We start from the raw sequence: 24,295 nt of genomic DNA on the forward strand, positions 1-24,295 counted from the left end.
AATAATGGAATCGAGAATCCAGAAACAGATCAACACATGTATGTTCACAAGATTTATAACATAGTTTAAATGCAATGGAGAAGAAATGTTTTGCTTAAACGGGTCATTTTTATATTCATATGAAGGAAAGACCCTTACTTCACACCACAAAAATGAATTTCTCAATGGATTGAAAATCTAAACATGTATGAAACTTTTAGAATCTAACATGGGGAAATAGCTTCATTACCAATAGAATAAACATAGATTTCTTTATTTTTTTTGGAAATTATTGTGGATTTGTTTTACATAATTTGCCTTCCCTTAATTTCAGAATAGTCACTAAGTATTTTTTATATTCAATATTTTCACATAAATTGTGTTTAATCAAGAGTAACAACAAATTAGACAATCTTTCTTGAGTGATTGCATCTCTTAGATAATATTTATTGATTTCAATTTGGAGTAGTATTATTTACTACACAGTCACAATTAGAATGACCAAATCTTTTTTTAACTTTTATTTTATGTTTAGGGGTATATGTGCAACTTTTTTATATAGGTAAACTGTGTCACTGGGGTTTGTTGTACAGATTATTTTGCTACCCAGGTGTTAAACCTACTATTCATTAGTTATGCTTCCTGATCCTCTCCCTCATGCCACTCCTCACCGTCAGGTAGGTGCCAGAGTCTGTTGTTTCCCTCCATGCATCCTTGTATTTTCATCATTTAGCTCCCACTTATAAGTGAGAACATGCGGTAATTGGTTTTCTGTTTCTGTGTTAGTTTGCTAAGAATAATGGTCTCCAGCACTGTATGAGTTCCTGTGAAGAACAGGATCTTTTTCTTTTTTATGGCTGCATAGTATTCCACAGTGTATATGTACCATATTTTCTTTATCTAGTTGACCATTGATGGGTATGTTAATTGATTCCATGTCTTTGTTATTGTGAATAGTGTTGCAGTGAATATATATGTGCATGTGTATTTATGATAGAATGATTTATATTCCTTTGGGCATATACCCAGTAATGGGATTGCTGGGTTGAGTGGTATCTCTGGATTTAGCTCTTTGAGAAATTGCCACACTGTTTCCCACGATGGTTGAACTAATGAACTCAACAGTGAATAAGCATTCCATTTTCTCCACAAGTTTGCCAGCATCTGTTACCTTTTGACTTTTTAGTAATAGCCATTCTGACTGGTATGAGATGGCATCTCATTGTGTTTTGATTTGTATTGCTCTAATGATCAGTGATGTTGAGCTTTTCTTCACATGCTTGTTGGCTGCATGTATGTCTTCTTTTGAAAAGTGTGTTCATGTCCTTTGCCCATTTTGTAATGGAATTTTTTTTTTTTTTTTGTAAACTTGTTTAAGTTCCTTATAGATGCTGAATATTAGACTTTTGTCACATGCACAGTTTGCAAATATTTTCTCCCATTATATAGGTTGTCTGTTTACTGTGTTGATGTATGTTTATTTTGCTGTGCAGAAGCTTTTAAGTTTAATTAGGTCTCATTTACCAATTTTTGCTTTTGTTGCAATTGCTTTTGGCATTTTTGCCATGAAATCTTTGCCCATTCCTATTTCCAGAATGGTAGTTCCTAGGTTGTCTTCCAGTGTTTTTATAGTTTTGGGTTTTACACTTCAGTCTAAACCATCATGAGCTGATTTTTGTATATGGTGTAAGGAAGGGGTCCAGTTTCAATCTTCTGCATGGCTAGTCAGTTATCCCAGTGCCATTTGTTGAATAGGGAGTCTTTTCCCCATTGCTTGTTTTTGTCAGCTTTGTCAAAGATCAGATGGTTGTAAGTGTGCAACCTTATTTCTCGGCTCTCTATTCTTTTACGTTGGTCTATGTGTCTGTTTTTGTACCAGTATCATGTTGTTTTGTTATTGTAGCCCTGTAATACTGTTTGAAGTCTGGTAACGTGATGCCTCCAGCTTTCTTCTTTTCGCTTAGGATTGCCCTGGCTATTCAGGCTGTTTTTTGGTTCCATATGAAGTTTTAAGTAGTTTTTTTCTAGATCTGTTAAGAATGTCCTTAGTAGTTTGATATGAATAGCTTTGAATCTATAAATTGCTTTGGGCAGTATGGCCATTTTAACGATATTGATTCTTCCTATCCATGAGCATAGAATGTTTTTCCAATTGTTTGTGTCATCTTTGATTTTTCTTGAGCAGCTCCTTGTAGCTTTTTTGTAGCTCTCCTTGTAGAGATCTTTCACTTTTCTGGTTAGTTGTGTTCCTAGGTATTTTATTCTTTTTGTGGCGATTGTGAATGGGATTGCATTCCTGATTTGGCTCTTGGTTTGACTCTTGTTTTATACGGATGCTGGTGATGTTACTACATTGATTTTGTATGCCAAGACTTTGCTGAAGCTTAAGAAGCTTTTGGTCTGAGACTATGGGGTTTTCTAGGTATAAGATCATGTCGTCTGCCAAAAGGGATAGTTCAACTTCCTCTCTTTCTATTTGATGACTTTCATTTCTTTCTCTTGACTTACTGTTCTGACCAGGACTTCCCATACTATGTTGAACAGGGGTGGTGAGAGGGGACATCCTTGACTTGTGCTGCTTTTCAAGGGGAATGCTTCCAGCTTTTGCCTATTCAGTGTGATGTTGGCTGTGGGTTTGTCATAAATGGCTCTTGTTATTTTGAGGTGTATTCCTTTAATAACTAGTTTATTGAGAGTTTTTAACATGAAGGGGTTTTGAATTTTATTGAAAGCCTATTATGTCTCTATTGAGATAATCATGTGGATTTCTTTTCCTTTTACAAAATTTTTTTTATTTCTATAGGTTTTTGGAGAACTGGTGATGTTTGGTTACATTAGTTCTTTATTGGTGATTTCTGAGATTTTGGTGCACCCATCTCCTGAGCAGTGTACACTGTACCCAATGTGTAGTCTTTTATCCCTCACCATCCCTGACCCTTTCTCCAGAGTCTCCAAAGTCCAATGTATCAATCTTATGCCTTTACATCCTCATAGCTTAGCTCTCACATATGAGTGAGAACATACGATGTTTGGTTTTCCATTTCTGAGTTACTTCATTTAGAATAATAGTCTCCAATTCCATTCAGGTTGCTGCAGATGTCATTATCTCATCTATTTTTATGGCTGAGTAGTATTCCATGGTATGTGTGTGTGTGTATATATATAACATTTTCTTTATCCATTCATTGATTGATGGGCATTTGGGTTGTTTCCATATTTTTGCAATTGCAAATTGTGCTGCTATAAACATGTGTGTGCAAGTATCTTTTTAATATAATGGCTTCTTTTCCTCTGGGTAGTTACCTAGTAGTGGAATTGCTGGATCAAATGGTAGATCTACTTTTTGTTCTTTAAGGAAACTCCATACTGTTTTCTGTAGAGGTTGTACTAGTTTACATTCTTACCAGCAGTGTAAAAGTGTTCCCTTTTCACCACATCCATTCCAACATCTACTGGTTTTTAAATTTTTTGATTATGTCAATTCTTGCAGGAGTAAGATGGTATCACATTGTGGTTTTGATTTGCATTTTTCTGATAGTTAATGATGTTGAGCATTTTTCATATATTTGTTGGCCATTTGCGTATCTTCTTTTGAGAATTGTCTATTCATGTCCTTAGCCCACTTTTTGATGGGATTGTTTGTTTTCTTCTTGCTGATTTGTTTGAGTTCTTTGAAGAACTGGATTCTGTATATTAGTCCTTTTTCAAATGTAAAGATTGTGAAGATCTTCTCCCACTCTGTGGGTTGTCCCTTAACTCTGCTGATAATTTCTTTTGATGTGTACAAGCTTTTTAGTTTAATTAAGTCCCATCTGTTTATCTTCAATTTTTTTGCATTTGTTTTTGGGTTCTTGGTAATGAACTCTTTGCCTAAGCCAATGTCTAGAAGGGTTTATCTGATGTTATCTTCTAAAATCTTTACGGTTTTGGGTCTTAGATTTAATTCTTTGATCTATCTTGAGTTAACTTTTGTATAAGATGAGACATGAGGATTCAGTTTCATTCTTCTACATGTGGTTTGCCAATTATCCCAGCACCATTTGTTCAATAAGGTGTACTTTCCCCACTTTGTGTTTTTGTTAGCTTCATCGAGTATCAGTTGGCTGTAGCTATTTGGGTTTATTTCTGGGTTCTGTATTCTGTTCCATTGGTCTATGTGCTTATTTTTATACCAGTACTATGCTGTTTTGGTGACTATGGTCGTAAAGTATAATTTGAAGTCTGGTAATGTGATGCCTCCAGATATGTGTGGTTCTTTTGTTGTTGTTGTTGTTTGTTTTTTTGTTTTATTTGGTTTTTATTAGTCTTGCTTTGGCTATGTGGGCTCTTTATTGGTCCCACATTTATTTTAGTATTGTTTTTTCTAGTTATGTGAAGAATGATGGTGCCATTTTGAGGGGAATTGCATTGAATTTGTAGACTGCTTTTGGCAGTATGATCATTTTCACAATATTAATTCTACCCATTTATGAGCATGGGATGTGTTTCCATTTGTTTGTGTCACTGGTGATTTCTTTCAATATTGTTTTGTAGTTTTCCTTGTAGTGGTCTTTCACCTCCTTGGTTAGGCATATTCCTAAGTATTTTATTTTATTTTTTGCAGCCATTGTGAAGGGGTTTGAGGTCTTGATTTAATTCTCAGCTTGGTCACTGATGGTGTATAGCAGAGCTACAGATATGTGAACATTAATTTTGTGTACTGAAACTTTACTGAATTCATTTCCCAGTTCCAAGAACTTTTTTGGATGAGTCTTCAGGGTTTTCTGGGTATACAATCATATCAACAGCAAACAGTGACAGTTTGACTTCCTCTTTACCAGTTTGGATGCCCTTTATTTCTTTCTCTTGTCTGATTATTCTGGCTAGAACTTCCAGTACTATGTTGAATAGAAGTGGTGAAAAATGCCCATCCTTATCTTGTTCCAGTTCTCAGGAGGAATGCTTTCAACTTTTCCCCATTCAGTATAACGTTGGCTGTGGGTTTGTATTAAATGGCTATTATTAACTTAAGGTATGTCCCTTCTATGCCAATTTTGCTCAGGGTTTTAGTCATAAAGGGATGCTGGATTTTTGTCAAATGCTTCTTCTGTGCCTATTGAGATGATCGTGTGATTTTGTTTTAAATTATATTTATGTGGTGTATCATGTTTATTGACTTATGTATGTTAAACCATCCCTGCATCCCTGGTATGAAACCCACTTGATTATGATGGATTATCTTCTTGCTGTGTTGTTGGATTTGGTTTGCTAGTATTTTGTTGAGGATTTTTGAATCTATATTCATCAGGGATAGTGGTCTGTAGTTTTCTTTTCTTGTTATGTCCTTCCCTGGTTTTGGTATTAGGGTGATACTGGCTTCATAGAATGATTTAGAAAGGATTCCCCTTTTCTCTATCTTTTGGAATAGTGTCAATAGGATGGGATTGGTACCAATTCTTCTTTGAATGTTTGATAGAATTCAGCTGTCAACCTTTCTGGTCCTGGACTTTCTTTTTTTGACAATTTCAAAATTACCATTTCAATCCCGCTGCTTGTTATTGGTCTTTTCAGAGATTCTATACCTTCCTGGTTTAACCTAGTAGGGTTGTATATTTCAAGGAATATATTTCCAGGATATATTCTATATATATTTCTATATATATCCATTCTATATATGGATATATATAGAAAAATAGTTTTCTATTTTTGCATGTAAAGGTGTTCATCGTAGCCTTGAATAGTCTTTTGTATTTATGTGGTATCAGTTGTAATATCTTTTGTTTCTTTTCTAGTTGAGCTTATTTGCATCTTCTCTCTTCTTTTCTTGGTTAGTCTCACTAATGGTCTATCAATTTTATTTATCTTTTCAACAAAGACAGTTTTTTTTTTTTCATTTCTGTTTGGTATTTTTTGTTGTTTTAATTTCATTTAGTTCTGCTCTGATCTTCATTATTCCTTTTATTCTGCTGGGTTTGGGTTTGGATTGTTCTTGTTTCTCCAGTTACATAAGGTGTGACCTTAAATCGTCTGTTTGTGCTCTTTCAGACATTTAGATATAGGCATTTAATGCTATGAACTTTCATTTTAACACTGCTTTTGCTATATCCCAGAGGCTTTGAAAGGTTGTGTCACTATTATCATTCAGTTCAAAGAATGTTTTAATTTTTATCTTGATTTCATTGTTGATCCAAGGATCATTCAGGAGCAGGTTGTTTAATTTCTGTGTATATGCATGGCTTAGAGGGTTCCTTTTGGAGTTGATTTTCAATTTTATCCCACTGTGGTCTGAGAGGGTTCTTGATATAATTTCGATTTTCTGAAATTTACTGAGACTTGTTTTGTGCCCTATCATATGGTCTAACTTGGAGAATGTTCCGTGTGCTGATGAATAGAATGTATATTCTGTAGTTGTGTGGTAGAATGTTCTGTAAATATCTGTTAAGTCCATTTGTTGTAGGGCATAGTTTAAGTCCATTGTTTCTTTGTTGACTTTGTCTTGATACTTGTCTAGTGCTCTCAGTGGAGTATTAAAGTCCTACACTTTTGCTGTGTTGTCATCTATCTCATGTCTTAGGTCTACTAGTAAGTGTTTTATAAATTTGCGAGCTCCAGTGTTGGGTGCATATATATTTAAAATTAAGACATTTTCCTGTTGAACTAGTTGTTTTATCATTTTATAATGTCCTTCTTTGTCTTTTTAAACTGCTGTTTCTTTAAAGTTAGTTTTGCCTGATATAAAAATAGCTACTCCTGCTCACTTTTGGTGTCCATTGCCATGGAATATCTTTTTCCACCCTTTACCTTAAGTTTGTGTGAGTCCCTAAGTGTTAGGTGAGTCTCCTGAGGATGGCAGAAACTTGGTTGGCAAATTCTTATCCATTCTGTCATTCTGTATCCTTTAAGCAGAGCATTTAGGCATTTACATTCAATTCTAGTATTGAGATATGAGGTACTCATCTATTCATTGTGCTAGTTGTTACCTGAATACCTTGGTTTCTATTTCACTGTGTTATTGTTATATAGGTCCTATGAAATTCATGCTTTAAGGAGCTTCTATTTTGGTGTATTTTGAGGATTTGTTTCAAGATTTAGAGCTCCTTTTAGCAATTCTTGTAGTGCTGGATTGGTTGTGGTGAATTAATTCTCTCCGCATTTGTTTGTCTGTATTTTTGTTTTGTCTCGCCATGTCTCTGCCATGTTTTGATATAAGGATGATGCTGACCTCATAGTCATAAGTTGAGGAAGAGTCCCTCCTTCTCAATTTTTTGGAATAGTTTCTGTAGGAATGGTACCAGCTCTTCTTTATACATCTGGTATAATTCAGCTGTGAATCTCTCTGATCTTTTTTTTGGTTGATAAGCTGTTTATTACTGATTCAATGTCAAAGCTTGTTGTTGGTCTGTGCAGCGATTCAATTTCTTCCTGGTTCAGTCTTGGGAGGGTGTATGTGTCCAGGAGTTTATCCATTTCTTCTAGATTTTCTAATTTGTGTGCACAGAAGTGTTCATAACAGTCTCTGATGGTTATTTATAGTTCTGTGGGTTCAGTATTAATATCTTCTTTGTTGTTTCAAATTGTTTATTTGAATTTTATCTCTTTTCTTTTTTATTATTATAGCTAGTGGTCTATTTTATTTATTTATTTTTTTCAGAAAACAAACTCCTAGATATGTTACTATTTTGAGCGGCTTTGCATGTTTCAATCTCCTTCAGTTCAGCTCTGATTTTGGCTATTTCTTGTCTTCTGCTTCTTTTGGGCTTGGTTTCCTCTTGGTTATCTAGTTCTTTTAGTTGGGATGTTAGGTTGTCACATTGGGATATTTCTGACTTTTTGATATGGGTGTTGAGTGCTATAAATTTGCCTCTTAACACTGCATTAACTGTGTCCCAAAGATTCTGGTATGTTGTATCTTTGTTTTCATTAGTTTCAAATAATTTCTTGGTTAATGTTTAATTATTATTTAAATTATTTATTTAATTATTTACCCAAAAGTCATTTGGGAGCAGGTTATTTAATTTTAATAAAATCGTATGGTTTTGAGCAATTTTCTTGATCTTGATTTTCAATTTCATGGCCCTGTGGTCCAAGAGAGTATTTGGTATGATTTCAGTTCTTTTGTATTTGCTGAGGATTGTTTTATGTCTGATTATGTGGTAGATTTTAGAGTATGTGCCATTTGGTGATGAAATTCTGTTGATTTTTGGTGGAGAGTTATGTAGGTGTCTATCAGGTCCATTTGATCCAGTGCTGCATTCAGAACCTAAACATCTCTGTTAATTTTCTGCCTTGATGATCTTTCTAACATTGCCAGTGAGAAGTTAAAGTCTCCCACTATTATTGTGTGTGAGTCTGTCACTTTGAATGGCTCTGAGCACTTGCTTTATGAATCTAGGTGATCCTGTGTTGGTTGCATATATATTTAGGATAGTTAGGTGTTCTTGTCGAGTCTGACCCTTTACCATTATGTAATGCTCTTTTTTGTCTTTTTTGATCTTCGTTGCTTTAAAGTCTATTTTGTCTGAAATGAGGACTGCAACTCTTGCTTTTTTCTGTTTTCCATTTACTTGGTAGACTTTTCTGTCATCTTAGTTTGAGCCTATGGGTATCATCTCATGTGAGATGGGTCTCTTGAAGACAATATACCATTGGTTCTTGGTTCTTTATCCAGCTTTCCACTCTGTGCCTGTTAATTAGGGCATTTGGCTCATTTACATTCAAAGTTAATATTGATATATGTGGATTTGATACTGCCATGATGATGTTAGCTAGTTATTATGCAAACTTGTTTGTGTGGTTGCTTTATAGTGTTACTGGTTTGTGTACTTAAGTATGTTTTTGTATTGGCTGGTAATGGTGTTTCCTTTTGATATTTAGTGCTACTTTCAGGAGGTCTTGAAAGGCAGGTCTGGTGATAATAAATTTCCTTAGGATTTGCTTGTATGAAAATGATCTTATTTTTGCTTTGCTTATGAAGTTTAGTTTGACCAGATATGAAATTCTTGGTTGGAACTTCTTTTCTTTAAGAATGTTGTATATAAGCCCCCAATCTCTTCTGGCTTGTAGGGTTTCTTCTGAAAGGTGTGCTGTTAGTCTGATGTGCTTCCTTTTGTAGTTAATGTGATCTGTCTCTCTGGCTGCCTTTAACATTTTTTTCTTTCATTTCAATACAGAGAACTCCTGCAAAATTGTATATGAAGAGATCATCCCCAAATGGGGATGATAGCACTGAAATACATGCTACACTTCTATCCAAGAAGATTATCCCTAAGTGGGAATGGCAGAGCTGAAAAGCACAAGTGAGGATGATCTCCTTGTGTAGAATCTTTAAAGGGTTCTCTGTATTTCCTGAATTTGATCATTGGCTTCCTTAGCAAGTTTGTGGACGTTTTAATGAACAATATCCTAAAATATGCTTTCCAAGTTGTTTGCTTTCTTTCTGTTCCTTTCAGGGATGCCAATGATTCATAAACTTGGCCTCTTTACATAATCTCATATTTATTGGAGGTTTTATTTATTCTTTTTCTTGTTTTTGTCTTTATTTTTGTCTGGCTGTCTTATTTCAGAGAGCCAGTCTTCAGGTTCTGAGATTCTTTCCTCAGCCTCGTATATTCTGCTGTCAATGCTTGTGATAGCATTGTGAAATTCCTGTAGTGTGTTTTTCAGCTCTGTTAGGTCAGTTAGATTCTTTTTTATACTGCCTATTTTGCCTGTCAGCTCCTGTATTCTTTTATTGTGCTTCCTGGTGATGAGTGGGGGTTCGGGATTCCCAGGGAAGAGGGGCTAGACTCATCTTTGGTGGTTGCTGTGTGCTGGAGGTGCCAGCATAGTGACTAGGTCCTTTGTTACTTCCCCAGTCTGAGGGTTGTTAGGTGGTACCCCTACAAGTGCAGTGGCAGTAGGGTTGTGGATTAACTCTTGGATTTTCTCCTCGGAGAAATACTGGGCTGCCTCTGATTGAAGTAGTCAGGTGGGGGCAGGGTGGTTGTGCTGGAGTCCCAGGTTGGGCAGCTCTGTCCAGTGAGGAAAAGCGAGGACTGGGACCTGCATGGAGAACAGGCCACCCACTTTTCTTTGAGGTTGGTGCTTGGTGCTGGGAGTCCAGACGAGCCCCTTGTCCCTGCAGACTCTCTAGAGCCTGGAGACAGCAAGGGCAAGGAATGTGGGACAGCAAATATGGCAACCCTCACCTTCCACTGGGACCTCTGACCCAAGGACTTGCAGAGCTGCTACTGGCTCAGCCCTGGTGGGAGACTGCTGGAGATCCATGTCAGGAAGACCCGCCCAGTGAGAAGATACAGGATTGGAGATCCATGTAACAAACAGTCTGGCCACTTTTCCATAGGGCTGCTGCAGTATGCTGGAGGTCTGCTCCAGACCCTAATCATCTTGGAAGTTCCATTATGTGTTGCCAGCCCAAACACACCAGCAGGAAGTCCTTGTTGAGAGGTCCCTCCCAGTGAGGAGGAATGGGATTAGGGGGCTTTGTAAAAAAGTAGTCTGGCGCCTTTTCTGTAGAGCAGTTAGTGCTGTGCTATGCTGGGGGTCCACTCCAGCCCCCAGTTGCCTCAGACTCTCCAAAGCCTGAAGGCAACAATGACAAAGGCTGTGAAATAGTGAAGATGGTGGGCCACCCATTCCTCTGGGAGTTCCCTTTCAGGGAGGCCTAGAGCTGCTGCTAGCCAGGAAATACCAGTGGGGGAGGCCGAAGACCCCGGTGGGAAGACCTATCCCATTGAGGGGAAACAGAATCCAGGACTCACATAAAAAAGCAGTCTAGTCACTTTTTCAGAGGGTAGCTGCACTGTGCTGGCTCCAGCCCCTAGCTGGCTGGGACTTTCTAAGGTCCGAAGCCAACAATGGCTAAGGTTGCAAAATAGCAAAGATGGTGGCCACCCCTCCCTCTGGGGGTCATGTCTCAGGGAGGTGTAATGCTGCTACTGGCGGCTGACTATGGTTCCAAGCCAGTGGGATTTATCCTGCAAGGTACCCTAGGAGCAGGGCCTGCAGCTAGTCACTGCTCAGTCCCCGGGATTCAGCCCTTTTCCTGGGTTAGGTATGGGAGTCTAATCTCTTGCTTTGCTAGAGTTGCAGCTGCTTTGCTGGTGAGCATGGGTATCTAAGACTCCTTGGGCTCTATGTGTGCCTGAGCAGCTGTTCTGCCAAGACTCTATGTAGCTCTCTGCATGTCAGACTGCAGGCCCTGGTGGAGTGGGTACACCAGGGGATCTCCTGACCTGAGGGTTCCAAATATCCATGGGGGAAATGTGGATTCCTCGAGGTCCCTTACCCTCTCAGCACTTCCCTGGGTAGGGGAAGCCCCCCAACTCCATGTCTCTCCCAGATGAGTGGTCATCCTGCCTTACTTTTCTTTGTTTCCTTGATGAATTCCAATGTGTGTACCTGGATGTTTCAGTTGAAGGTGCTGCATTTACTTAGCCCTTCTGTTTCTCTCCGTGAGTGCAGCACACATTAGTTGCTTCTAGTCGACTATCTTGGCCAGCCTCCAGCATACATTTCTTAAGCAGAAAACAAAAGGCACTAATCATAAAGGAAAAAAATTTAATAAACTAGACCATCAATGTTAAGATGTCTGCTATTCAAGAACTCTAAATGCTAACATTTAGGGACCTGCTTGCCTTACTGCCCAATCAGCTGATACTGAAGCTTATGAGTCTCCAAGCCTTAAGACCCTTAACAGATGAACACAGAACAAATGAACACGAATAGATGAACATGGAACAGATAAGAGATGTCAGCAATCATTTGTTGAAGGCTAAAATGACTGTGTGGGAGTAGTCCAATGAGAAGTGAACCTATGTACATCTTTCTCTGACATGAGCTAAGTCAGTTGGCCACATCTCTATCCACTTTCCGTCTTCTCTTATTTTTCTAAGGATAAAAATCCTAATTTTTGTGAGTTTTTTTTCTGTTCGTAGCCTTGTGTTTGTTTTCTCCCATGTCCTTTTCTTTATTTGTTTGGGTCTCTATCACAATAAAGGCTTAAAAAAATCCCTTACTATTATTTTAAGGGGATTTCAGGAAAGAGCGTGAATAAATGTTTGTGTGTATTCTTCCATGCTCAACCTACAGTCTTCAGGTGATTTGGGGGTAGACTAAACCTTGAGAACACTAGGCTATATCCACCAATGTGATATTAACCAACAAGAGAGAATACAAGACTGATTCTTTTTTATGTTGTATTTAAATTTCCAGGATCTATGTCTTGTGCGCTGATAGTTATTTTTATAGTATATTTTTTAAAAAACTGTTAAAAATTTATTCTTACAGTTTGGGAATAATATTTCGATCCATATAGATTGGTTAGTTCAATTAAAATTTATTTCTTGATTATGTTACATGTATAATTATATATGGAGAAAACGTGAAAAGGGATGCCAGGATTTGAGTAAAAGATAAAGATTTATAATAAAAGCAAATCTTTTACTTAATTTTTGGGACCACTTTGAACCTTATTGAACTGTTATATTTCTTCAATCATTCTGAATTCATAAAGAATGTCAGTTTTTCTATGTCTGTTATAGATAAGTAATATGCATTACATTTTTATTTTTTAATTATACAAGTAATACATACTGATTGATAAAAAAAATCTTGCAATCTGTCAGTAAGACACACAGGTTTAATCTTTCACCTTTTACCCACCATACTCTCCTCCAAAGACACTATTTTAACTTTTTTAGTATGTGTTTTTCTTTCTAAGAAGTTGTATGCATTTTTGAGCAAAGATCTATGTTATGGTTTATAAACAAGTTTTAAAAATTCATCTATTACATTTTCAGGCCTTAGAATAATTTTTTTTTCTTTCTTTGTTTTCTTTTTTCTTTTCTTTTCTTTTCTTTTCTTTTTTTTTTTTTTTTTTGAGACAACATCTTGATCTGTCACCCAGGCTGGAGCGCAGTGGCGCAGGCAGGCTCACAGCAACCTCAACGTCCAAGGCTCAAGTGATCCTCCAACGTCAGCCTCGCAAGTAGCTGGAACTACAGGCTCATGCCACCATGCCAGGCTAATTTTCTATTTTTATATTTTGTAGACATGAGGCCTCAGTATATTCCAGGCTGGCCTCCAACTCTTGATCTCAAGCAGTCCTCCCTCCTTGACTTCGCAAAGTGCTGGATTACAAGCATGAGCCACTGTGCCCAGCCTCAGCATAATTTTCAATTGCTCAAAATCATGGTGATGTTACTTGATTTTATCATGTCTCATTTATTTTTCTGTAAGTAGATATATCTTTCCAAAAATGCAGTCAATTCCCCAACTTTTATATTGTTCTTCAAAAGCATCAGCATTTCCAAGACAATAAATACTGCATATTGTACCAAACAACCTTTCAATTTAAGCATGTGGAACATAAAAATGGTGTTTTTACTTGAATCATAAGAAAGAACACACATGAGGAACTGAAACCCTTTTCTCAGGAGGAACGACATTATACTTGCAGAGCATTCACAATCCACCTGGATTAATGGTAACTAATGCCCCTCTATTCCAAATCCTGTCAAATTTGCCAATATTTGTTCTGGGAAGATAAAAAATGCTGCAACAGTACAATGAAATGTTCCCTAAAGAACTCTCATATATTTGGTTTCAGGAATTTCAGTGATTGGTTCTTCTGAGTAAGAAAGATTTGCTTTGTAAAAAATTCTTGTATCTCAAGTTCACTGGTTTTCACACCAACTGCACTGTGTCCCTGGTCTGCAAACCATTTCATCTCAACTACTAATACTTTTCCATATAGAGGAAAAATCATCCTCAATCCACTCTCACCTTTAAGAAAAGTATCCAAATGCTTTTATAAGCTTGTCTTGCCGTGCTTCCAGACTTACTACTTGGTGTTTCTGTACCTCAGTATCGGAATACTCTTCAATAGCAAGTGAAGTTCATGTACTATTCATAGTTTCAGTGGCACCTGTCTCTCAAGCATATGTTTTCAATGCATTTGTTGGTTTACTATAAAAGATATCACGAAGAATACAGTTAAAGAGACGTGTACGGCTACGTGGGCATGCCACATTCCAGGAAGCTCCATGTGTTCAGCGTCAGCGAGTTCATATAGTATCTTGTTCTTGATTCACAGATGCAGCATCTCTCATCTGTGGAAGCATATTATTTACCTATTTTGAACGTTTTATTGTTAGCTTTGGCTCTGTGTTTTTCCTCTCCAAGTCTTCTCTGTTTATTTTGGCCTTTTTAAAAATATATCAGAGGCCTTCTTCAAATATATGATAATATTTGACTTCCCATTCATATTAAAAAATGAGGCACTGCAAAGTGTATTAGTAGCTCTAAAGATGTTTTCAAACATATTAGGACTCAAAAAGTGCCTTCTATGCAGCACTGGGAAAGTGACTGGAGGATATGGTCTACCAAAACAAGGGAGCAAATAGAGAAAAAGGAAGATTAAAGGAACAGGGAATCCAACACAGGATGATGGCAAAGGGAATATTCAGGATGGTAGATATGCAATAGATCTGGAGAGAAACTAGCCCAAAGCCGAGCAAAGAGGTAAAAGGCTCCAAGAGGGAATACTTCTGGGAAAATGGGAATTGAGGAATTACCTGATGTGTTTGCTCATGTGGAAAATAGTGTGGAAACAATGACGGAATGTTTGGGTACAATTAGTAGTAGGTTCATAAAAATCTAAGAATATAAAGAAAAGGGTCAATTATTAATGTCTGGAAAAAGAAGAAATTATACGAGAAAAGAAAAGTAATAACAGTATACTAGTCAGTTCAACGACAAACAAAATGTATATGGTCATACCAATGTAAATGCTGAGTGCCAATTTTCCCTAAATTATGATATAACTATATTGAAAGCATGGGGAGGGGAAGTTTAGAAGTTTAAGTGTAAGAGGTCTAAATCCTTATCTACTATCACAGAAAGTCAAAAGGTAGAATTTAAGAGTGATTAATCAAGAAATAGCAATATAAGCATATTGTTTAGAAAAGTAGAGATAAGTGCCAGTAGAGATAACCAAAACATTTGAAAGTTGTCTCCTTTAAGGAGCAAATTTGGAAGTTTGGGAATAAATTGGCCAAGAGAACTATTGTTTACTAGTTGTCTTCTTAGCATTTTTCTTTTCTTTTCTCTTTCTTTCTTTCTTCCTTCCTTTCTTCCTTTTTTTTTTTTTTTTTTTTTTTTTTTTTGAGATGGAGTCTCGCTCTGTCGCCCAGGCTGGAGTGCAGTGGCGGGATCTCAGCTCACTGCAAGCTCCGCCTCCCGGGTTCACGCCATTCTCCTGCCTCAGCCTCCGGAGTAGCTGGGACTACAGGCGCCTGCCACCTCGCCCGGCTAGTTTTTTGTATTTTTTAGTAGAGACGGGGTTTCACCGTGTTAACCAGGATGGTCTCGATCTCCTGACCTCGTGATCCACCCGTCTCGGCCTCCCAAAGTGCTGGGATTACAGGCTTGAGCCGCCGCGCCCGGCCCCTTTCTTTCTTTTTTTTTTTTTGAAGGAGTTTCTCTGTTTTTCAGGCTGGAGTGCAGTGACTAGATCTCAACTCACTGCAACCTCCGCCTCTTGGGATCAAGTGATTCTCCTGCCTCAGCCTCCCAAGTAAGTGAAATTACAGGTGCTCACCACCATGCCCAGCTAATTTTTTTGTATTTTTAGTAGAAACGGGGGTTTCATCATGTTGGCCAGGCTGGTCTCGAACCCCTGACCTTAGGTGATCTGCCCTCCTTGGCCTCCCAAAGTGCTAGGATTACAGGCATGAGCCACTGTGCCTAGACCATTATTTGAGTTTCTAAACCATATTCACTTTCTACTTAAAAAAATAAATTTACCTGAAATTAAAATGCAGATTCATGGGCCCATCCCTGGAGATTTGTACTTATTTAGCAGGGGAAGAATCTGAATTTTAAATGAACATCCCAAATTTGAGAAACAAATCAATGTAGCCCTTTTCTGTGCTTATTCTAAAGATAATTTTTTCAAAGACACTTTTGGAGGTTTAAAATTTTTCTTCTAATTTTACTGTTCTCATTTCTTCCTTGGCTTCAAGTTTCTTGATAATGTATAAATAGGTATATATGTGCAATTTAAAAACATTTGTCCTTGAGTGTGTCTATTTTTCCATCTTTTGTGTGCCTCCTTTTATAACATAAGCTCATTTGAGAACTCCTTATAAGGTCACATCATCTTTAGATTCATTCTCCTTCTATTTTACTTGGGGATTATTTTTTGTTGTATAGTGAAAATTTTATTTTTGAGAACTTCCCACTTCTTAATACAAGCTTCTTTTCTAGGGTCTCAGTCCACAGGTTCATAACAACATTTTCTCTGAACTTAATTGCCTCAGATTACTTAGGCATCAAGGGTTGCTTGATTTTAAATTTGTTGTCTTTGTCCTAAATTTAGGAGATGCCTCTCAGTCTAATTCTTGCCTTATCATGCCACAGGACACAATAATATAGTGTTTTACTAATTCTCCAGGGTGTTACAACTTTAAAGTTCTGACAAAGGAGAGTGCCCTCTGACAGATTACTGTAGCCTAACCCGTGACCTCCATGCTGATGTCAAAAAACAAATGCTAAATCAATCTAAAACATTCATTTTAAATTGGAAGCAAAATATCTAGCTCAGAATTAAAGGAATTCGCCTGAATATTTGGGAAAATATAAATCTTTTACTTAATGAATATTCTTTAAATTTCTACTATGAAATTCTCACTCATGATTGTTGGACACACAAAAAGAAATATTTCATGTCTATCTGACTAAAGGAAAATATTACTTCTGATGATTCCTGTTGCTGTATTAATATTTTTAATATTTTATTTGGTTAGTACATTTTATTATTTTCGTAAATTCAAGATTCCTATAATACAGATAAAGCAATGGGCACACATGAAATCAAGCTGAGAAAATGTGCTTCTGATGTTTGAGGTATTTTTGTTTTAGTTTAATCAATTTGACCATTTTATAATGCTAAATCACGTTAAACATAGTTTTTTTTTTTTTTTTGGCATTCTTTTACTCTATCTCCCAGGATGGAGCGAAGTGGCGCAATCGCGGCTCACTGCAACCTCCACCCAACGGGTTCAAGTGATTCTCCTGCCTCAGCCTCCCGAGTAGCCGGGACTATAGGTGCCCGTTATCACACCCGGCTAATTTTTGTATTTTTAGTAGAGATGAGGTTTCTCCATGTTGGCCAGGCTGGCCTCGAACTCCTGACCTCAGGTGATCCACCTGCCTCAGCCTCCTGTAATTGGTTAGGATTACAGGAGTGAGCCACCTCACAAGGCCACATTTTTTTTTGTTTTCCTTATATTGAAACAACTGTATAATTTCTATCACATTATTTGTAAGCATTAAACCAATATTATATAATATGTATCTAAAGCATCAGCTGAATTGAATCTTTACATTCCTATAATTACGACACAGTAACATTACTGTGACATTTGTTGAATTCAAGTCTGATATTAAATTATGCAAGATCTAAGCCTCAGAAATTTGTTTTCTTTTCAAGCCCAGATAGAGAAACTGTTACATCAAACACATTTTAATGTGAACTTTTTAGAAGACATAGATTAGTGAGATTTGGTTCCAGTGACTGTGGGAAATAAAAAGTGGTTGCTAACCTGGAGACCCAGAACCTACCCATTCATATTTGAGGGTTTTCCATACAATCAACACCAAAGAACTAGCTTAAGCCCCCAGCAGTTCTTCAACTGGACGAACTAATTACCTTGTCCATTTGGAGTGTTAAGTATCCATGGTGTAAATTTTCATCCTGCTTCTGAGCAAGAAGTGAACCAATTCAAAACATTATGCATAATTCTCTGTACTTTAAAAGTCAGAAGAGATGATTTTTAAATAAATCCTAGTTGACCCTAAATGGTAGTTCTTCATAAAATTTGGACATTTACATGGAGGTTCCCATTTGCGGTCAGTAGGGTTGCATTTGATTCTTAAGACAATTCAACTAAAATTATGCAGTATTTCTATGTTTCTTACTGTAAACAATAGATCACTTTACAGACTAAAGTTACTATGTGTGTGACTCTGAAAGATGACAGTAGGGCACTGTTTAAAGAAAACCAAATTTCTAACTTCTACACAGCTGAATTGCACAGATATATTTAGCATACTTTATTTAATACCATATATCTGAAAGAATTCTAAAATATTTTGACCAAATGTTAACATTTTTTTCTTTTAAAGCAATATTTATGTAGTCATGAATGTAGGGAAATAATTTGTGACAACATCTCAGGAACATGTACACACAGAAACTTCTCAAGCCAAGAGCTACAGATATAAGCATATTCTATAAAATAGCAAATTGTTATTGAAAACAATTGGTAAGCTCATAAAAAATTTTATTTTAGCATAGGATTTCAGCAAGTTTAAGATGCAGAGGAATACATAATCTGTATAGTTGACATTTTCATCCCAAAGTAAAACATTAACATGCTGGAAAACTGAAAGAAATCTGATTTATTTGAAAACACAAAAAATAATTCTGTTCATTTATAGTCAAACAATGGTGTGGCAGCTATATTGTGGACTAAAAGGTTCTTTCAGAATTCTATATTTGTTTTATTATGTCCACTTATTTTACTTTGCTAAATTTTAAGCAATTTAGATTTCAAAAATAAAAGGATTAAATACTCTTACTTGTCACTAGATGGCGGTAACTCCAGGATGGGTCTCAGGAGGCAAAGCAGTAAAATGGAAATGTTTGCTTGTTTGCACCAAAGATAAAGATATGTAGTAACCTTGACTGAAATTTCGGTGGAGGTGGCAGAATGAGCATATTTGTGAGGAGGAGAGGACAGAGAGCTGTGCATGTCAGACTTTTTTGTGTTGAGGACATGGTCCATTGCTTACAAGAGAATTGAAATAAAATTTAAACCAAATGAGGAATGAGAAAAAGGTAAACATGTTATATGACAAAACACAGAACATTTTCATTTTCACATATTGCCCTTATATACAGACATTTACTATTTATAGTTCAAACAGAATGATGTATGAGTCCTTGTTAATGGTGATTATAGCAGCTTTTGTTGCTACAGAGCCACGACACATAATTTTAACATGAGAACAGGTCACATCTTCCACATGATGTTTTCTTCCTTTTCAGACATTTTTGACTCAAAATGCATCACTTGACTCTGTTTTAAGTTGAGAGATTTGATAAATTATTTGAAAATGTACATCTTACTGAGTTTGAAATGAATTTTTGAGACACTGGGTAATGATGACTGGTATCAATGGAAATTTATACTTTGTGTGAAAAGCCTTCCGAAGACAATAGAGACAAGCGTGGTTGGCCAGAGTAAAAGCCTCATATTGAGAGACTTTAGTGAATAGCACGGTGAGCCACAGTTCATTCTTAGAACAAACTTTTCAGAAGTTAGTATCCGAACAGGATACAAACATCAGTTTACATGAAAGGTATTTGGTTCTTTCATCAACCATCAATTATCAGTTAAAAATTTCCTGTTGAAGCACTCAGATTTCTTTCTCTAGCTGTAAAATTACATTGAGAACTGACATCCTGACAGGTAGAAACAGTTGCATCGCATGAGGAATGTGACATGTTCAAAGAAAACAGAAGTGATCCGATTCCTTACTGGAGAAAATCAAAGGCTGATTAGCCCTCACAGAGCAAGGTGAAACCTGTTGAAGGTTTGAAAAAAGAAGTACAATTTTGGACAGAGCAGAGCTTTGTATTCTTTTAAGCAACTGTTTTACACAAATGCTGCTGTGTTTATACCTGTCAGACTTTGCTATGAACTTGGAGAGAAGGGATGGAGATTCAAGTAGTATTTTTTTTTTTTTTGGTCATTTGTTATTGTGAAGTTAGAAGTTAATTTTCTAGATGAAATGAAGAGCTCACTCCTACTTCTCATCACACTCTCACACTCCTACTCTCCAGCCATATTTACTATTATCTCCATGTCTCAGCGTCAAAGGCCATCCTTGCCCCAACTTTCTACTCCTTTCACCTGGATAATTTCAACTTATCCTTGATGGCTCAAGTGTCACCTATCTTGAGAAGCTTTCCCTGATTCCCCCTGTTAGAGTGGTCAGATTTAGCAAATTAGGATACAGGAAGCCCAGTTAAATTTGAATTTCAGATCAGCAATGAACAATCTTTTATATAAGTATATTCTAAATATTGCATCTTGTATTTTTATTTGCTAAATGTGGCACCTTACCTTAGTTAAGAACTTTTTAGTCACTTCCAAAATGCAGTGTTTCATTGACCATAGCAAATAATTTCATGTGAGAATGTCTACATCATTGTTTGCTTTGTATACTTACAAAATAAATGAATATGACTTTTGTGAAAGGACTGATTACAAAATATCGTTAAATTAATACAAATTGGCTTTCAACATAAAATTCTCCAGTGTTTGACTTTTTTGACCCAATGACACTGTATTTATTTACATGTTTACTCTCTGCAAAAGTGTGGTCGAGGAATAGTCTATCATTGCTAATTGATAAGTATTCATTGTTATAAAGCAATGTAACAAAAGAGATTCATAATTTATTCCCACAGAAAGGAAGAGTTTATGTCTAAGTATTGTCACTATAATTGACAGTGGATTAAAATGCAGTAATTGGAAGAAATATAAATGACTTTATTAGATCTCTTTGAAGATACTGCCATAATCACCAATCACTGAAAACATTTCTAGTAACTCCCTATTTTACTTAATAAGGGATAGCCTATCTTTAAAACATTAAAAACAGATGTTACTGCATTATTTGACTGCTGATGTATGTAATAGAAATGACACACTAATTAATTTAGTGCAGTATAGATGTTCAGATTTTTTATCATGACTGACAATAAAGTTAAGAAAACATTCAATTACAATCAGTAGCAATTAATTATTTATTGATTTTACATTATGCACACATTAACACAATACTCTTAATTATGCAGAAGATGGGATCATTTCCATATTGATATGCAGACATTTGAATTCATCAGTTTTATTTAAAAACAAAAAAATTAAATTTGAGTAAAAAGTGTTGATCCACACTGAAATACAATCCTCTTGGGATATTAATATCACACTGATTTGAAGTTCTCTTTAAAAGACTGCCTAAGAAATATGAGCTTTTGAGCAAAATTGCATTAATTTAAATATGCTGTTTAATTATACATTTCTGAGGTGGCCAGTCGTTTTTTACTTCCTAGAACTGCACAGCTTTCAGCACTTAATCACATACTCTGCACAATGCTGATGAATGTCTCATATGTAGTTGTAGTAGGAATGCAACAAATATTTGCTGTCTGATTGTTGATCCTGAAAAACATATGACATTTTTATGATGGAAATGTATTCTCTGGGTTTCTGGGAAAGGTGGGGTCACCTCTGCTTATAGCAGTCAGTGAAAGTTTGAGGCAGACTAAATTTTTTTTTTTTTTGAGACAGAGTCTCACTCTGTTGCCCAGACCAGAGTGCAGTGGCACAATCTCGGCTCACTGCAACATCCGCCTCCCGGATTCAAGTGATTCTCCTGCTTCAGCCTCCCAAGTAGCTGGGATTACAGGCGCGTGCCACCATGCCTGGCTAATTTTTTGTGTTTTTAGTAGAGACGGGGTTTCACCATGTTAGCCAGGATGGTCTCGATCTCCTGACCTCATGATCCACCCGCCTCGGCCTCCCGAAGTGCTGGGATTACTGGCGTGAGCCACCGCGCCCGGCCTAAGATAGTTTTTTATAAGCTGAGAGAGAGAGAATTTTAGGCAGAGGGGATTCTAGGGAGAGAAACAGTACACACAAAGGCTTGGAAATGCAGGATTAGAGGACATAGACTATAATAGTTTGACTGGAGTGGAGGTGATTTAGCAGTAGTGAGAAGAAAATATGATGATTCATTGGGGTCAGGCCTGGGAGTAGGCTGGAGTAAGCAGGATGTTGGTCTAGAAGCAGGATGTTGGTCTAGAAGCAGGATGCCTCAGAAAGAAAACAAATTTCTTAACTTAGCATCACTACTATAGATAATCATTTTTTTCTGCCTTCCCATAGGCCCCAAGTAGTGCCCTGACTTGGTATCTGGCTCAACTTAGTATTCTATAGATGAATCAATTTTTAAACACAAATCATTCTATTCAGTGTAGGTCAGTGGAGATGACAAGGGACGTGTTTCTTAAAATGTTAAGACACTATTTCTCCTACCTTGAAGGCTTCCACTAAACTGGATTTGATTTCAATAATATTAGGAAAGCCAAAGCTACAGTCAAATAGCTTTTAATACCATCACCCACACTCCACAGCATAGCCCATGGTCTTCTTTTTAGTTCTGAGAGGAAGTTATCTTCATAATCACTTTTAGAAAGGGAAAATGAATGGGCTAAGTGTAAGCAAAGAAGAAATTTGCATTCTAGTTGGCAAAAGGAGGGGGCTCACTTTCTTATCTTTTTCTCCACTTGTTTTTGGGAGTATAAAATTCACCTAATTGTAAAGGTGCATAGATCAGCTTTCCATTATTTAAACCACCTTGTTTCTGGAGTCCTATTTCCTGTTAATTGTCCTACTTCTTTTACAATCTCTTGTAAATTACTATACCCAGAAACATGTGCTATATATAATTTACAGAAAATTCTAGTGAAGAATATACTACAATTTATGTAACTTATATATGTCGGGCTCTCCTTGGCTTTCTAATCCACTCTCAATATTATCTGTTCTACTTCTTAAGCACCTGGGCAAGTTAAGACATTAAACAATATTCCATGTGCTACATTTAACTTTGAAATTTATTGAATATTGGATTCTTTTATGAACCAGGCATATGTATTGCTTGTTTGCTTCTTCAAATAGGTTTATACACTTGATGGAGATGACTGGAATATTGGAACTGGGTAGAGGAGAAGCACAATTTTAGGGAAAAGCTCTCTCTGACAAATATTTCTCCTATCTCTATTGCCTATTTCTCTAGGGGTCTCTAGGTGACTGTTGGGTTAAATTTGTTTGTGAGAACAAATAGTGGATAGGAACTGGTGAAAACTATGTGTGGGTGGAATTTCACAGACAAAATTGATCATTCTGTTATGTCTATAAAATCAGTACTATTCTGGAATACAGACAGTGTGGAGGAGTACAGCACAAACTAAGGCCACCTGTTTATTTTCATGCATAGGAACAATTAAAACCAAGTAGTTGAAAGCTAGATGAACAAGATGAGACCTGGTCAACAAGGAAGTTCTCAGGTGATGGATCTGTGTAGGCCTCCTTTTTGATATAATGTGTTCCTGGAGAAGATATTTTAAAAAATTCTTTACCATAAATTAAAAACCAAGCTATATGTTTATTTTATCCTGAATATATATGCGGTGATACCATCATGTCTTCTGACATCACTGGAACTCGTCGATATGCAATCAAGTAGGCAAGAAGTGAAGTAAGTAGGTCCTTCTTCAATCAGGAAGGTAAAGCTCCTCAAACTTTCTAATAGAAGTCATTTGTGAGAAACTTACAGTTTTAGGGATCCAGATTTAGAAGGATTGAGCTCATGAGTGTACCTACGAAGCCATTATCTTTTTTTTTTTTTAAATGCACTAAACCGAGACAATGACTCTGGCACATTAACAGTCAGACTTAACAGGGCTTTTTTCCCCCATTTTAAATGACCAATATGGAGAACTGTACAATCAGTGTTTATTTGTCATACTTTGTCATAAGAAACTTCTCAGGATCTCTTTCTTTCTCCCTTCTCCTTTTCAAGAAGCTTATAACCTTGTTTCACTTTAATGACGGTTGCATGCAAATTGGTAGGTGGTGGCAGTGCTCCTCTGTGTCTAGTCCACCATTCAAATAATCAAGACTTTTCATGTGTTATGACTCAGAGTTGTTTTCTCAAGCCAAAGATCCCAGAGAGGCATAGATCCCTGGAAGTTAAAGATGAAATAGTATTTGTGCTAATCTTTTAAAAGTGATCCTATGTAGCGGAATTATGAAACATGTTTGTCAGATATTCTTGCCAGCATCTTGGTTCCCTCTCTACTCCCAGATATCTGAATATGATTCTCAGGCTTGGGCTACTTTCCGTCTACTTCTCGTATCTCTCCAAGCCTGCATTGCAGAAATATGTGCTCTCGCTTTTCCCTCCTACCTACTTACCTTTTCTACTACTACTTGTCAGCAACCTCCTTCCTGTGCCTTTTATAATTATTTCCAGTTGAGAGAGTTACAGTTTGTATATACTGAAACAAAAATTTGAAAACTCCATTAAAAGGTAAGTAATGCTAGTTAACAGGAATAGCCCTTATCCTGTGACAGGTACTATTTTAAGAAATTTACATATGTTATGCTGTATACATTTACTCTTGGAATCTCAC

General features: G+C 36.7%; 1 pseudogene; it reads right to left on the bottom strand.

Moving 5' to 3' along the window:
* Positions 1-13,182: 13,182 nt before the first annotated feature.
* LOC126946294 (thiopurine S-methyltransferase-like) lies at positions 13,183-13,871 on the bottom strand (annotated as a pseudogene).
* Positions 13,872-24,295: the final 10,424 nt, after the last annotated feature.

Source organism: Macaca thibetana, chromosome X, assembly GCF_024542745.1.
Source record: "Macaca thibetana thibetana isolate TM-01 chromosome X, ASM2454274v1, whole genome shotgun sequence".
NCBI lineage: Eukaryota > Metazoa > Chordata > Mammalia > Primates > Cercopithecidae > Macaca > Macaca thibetana.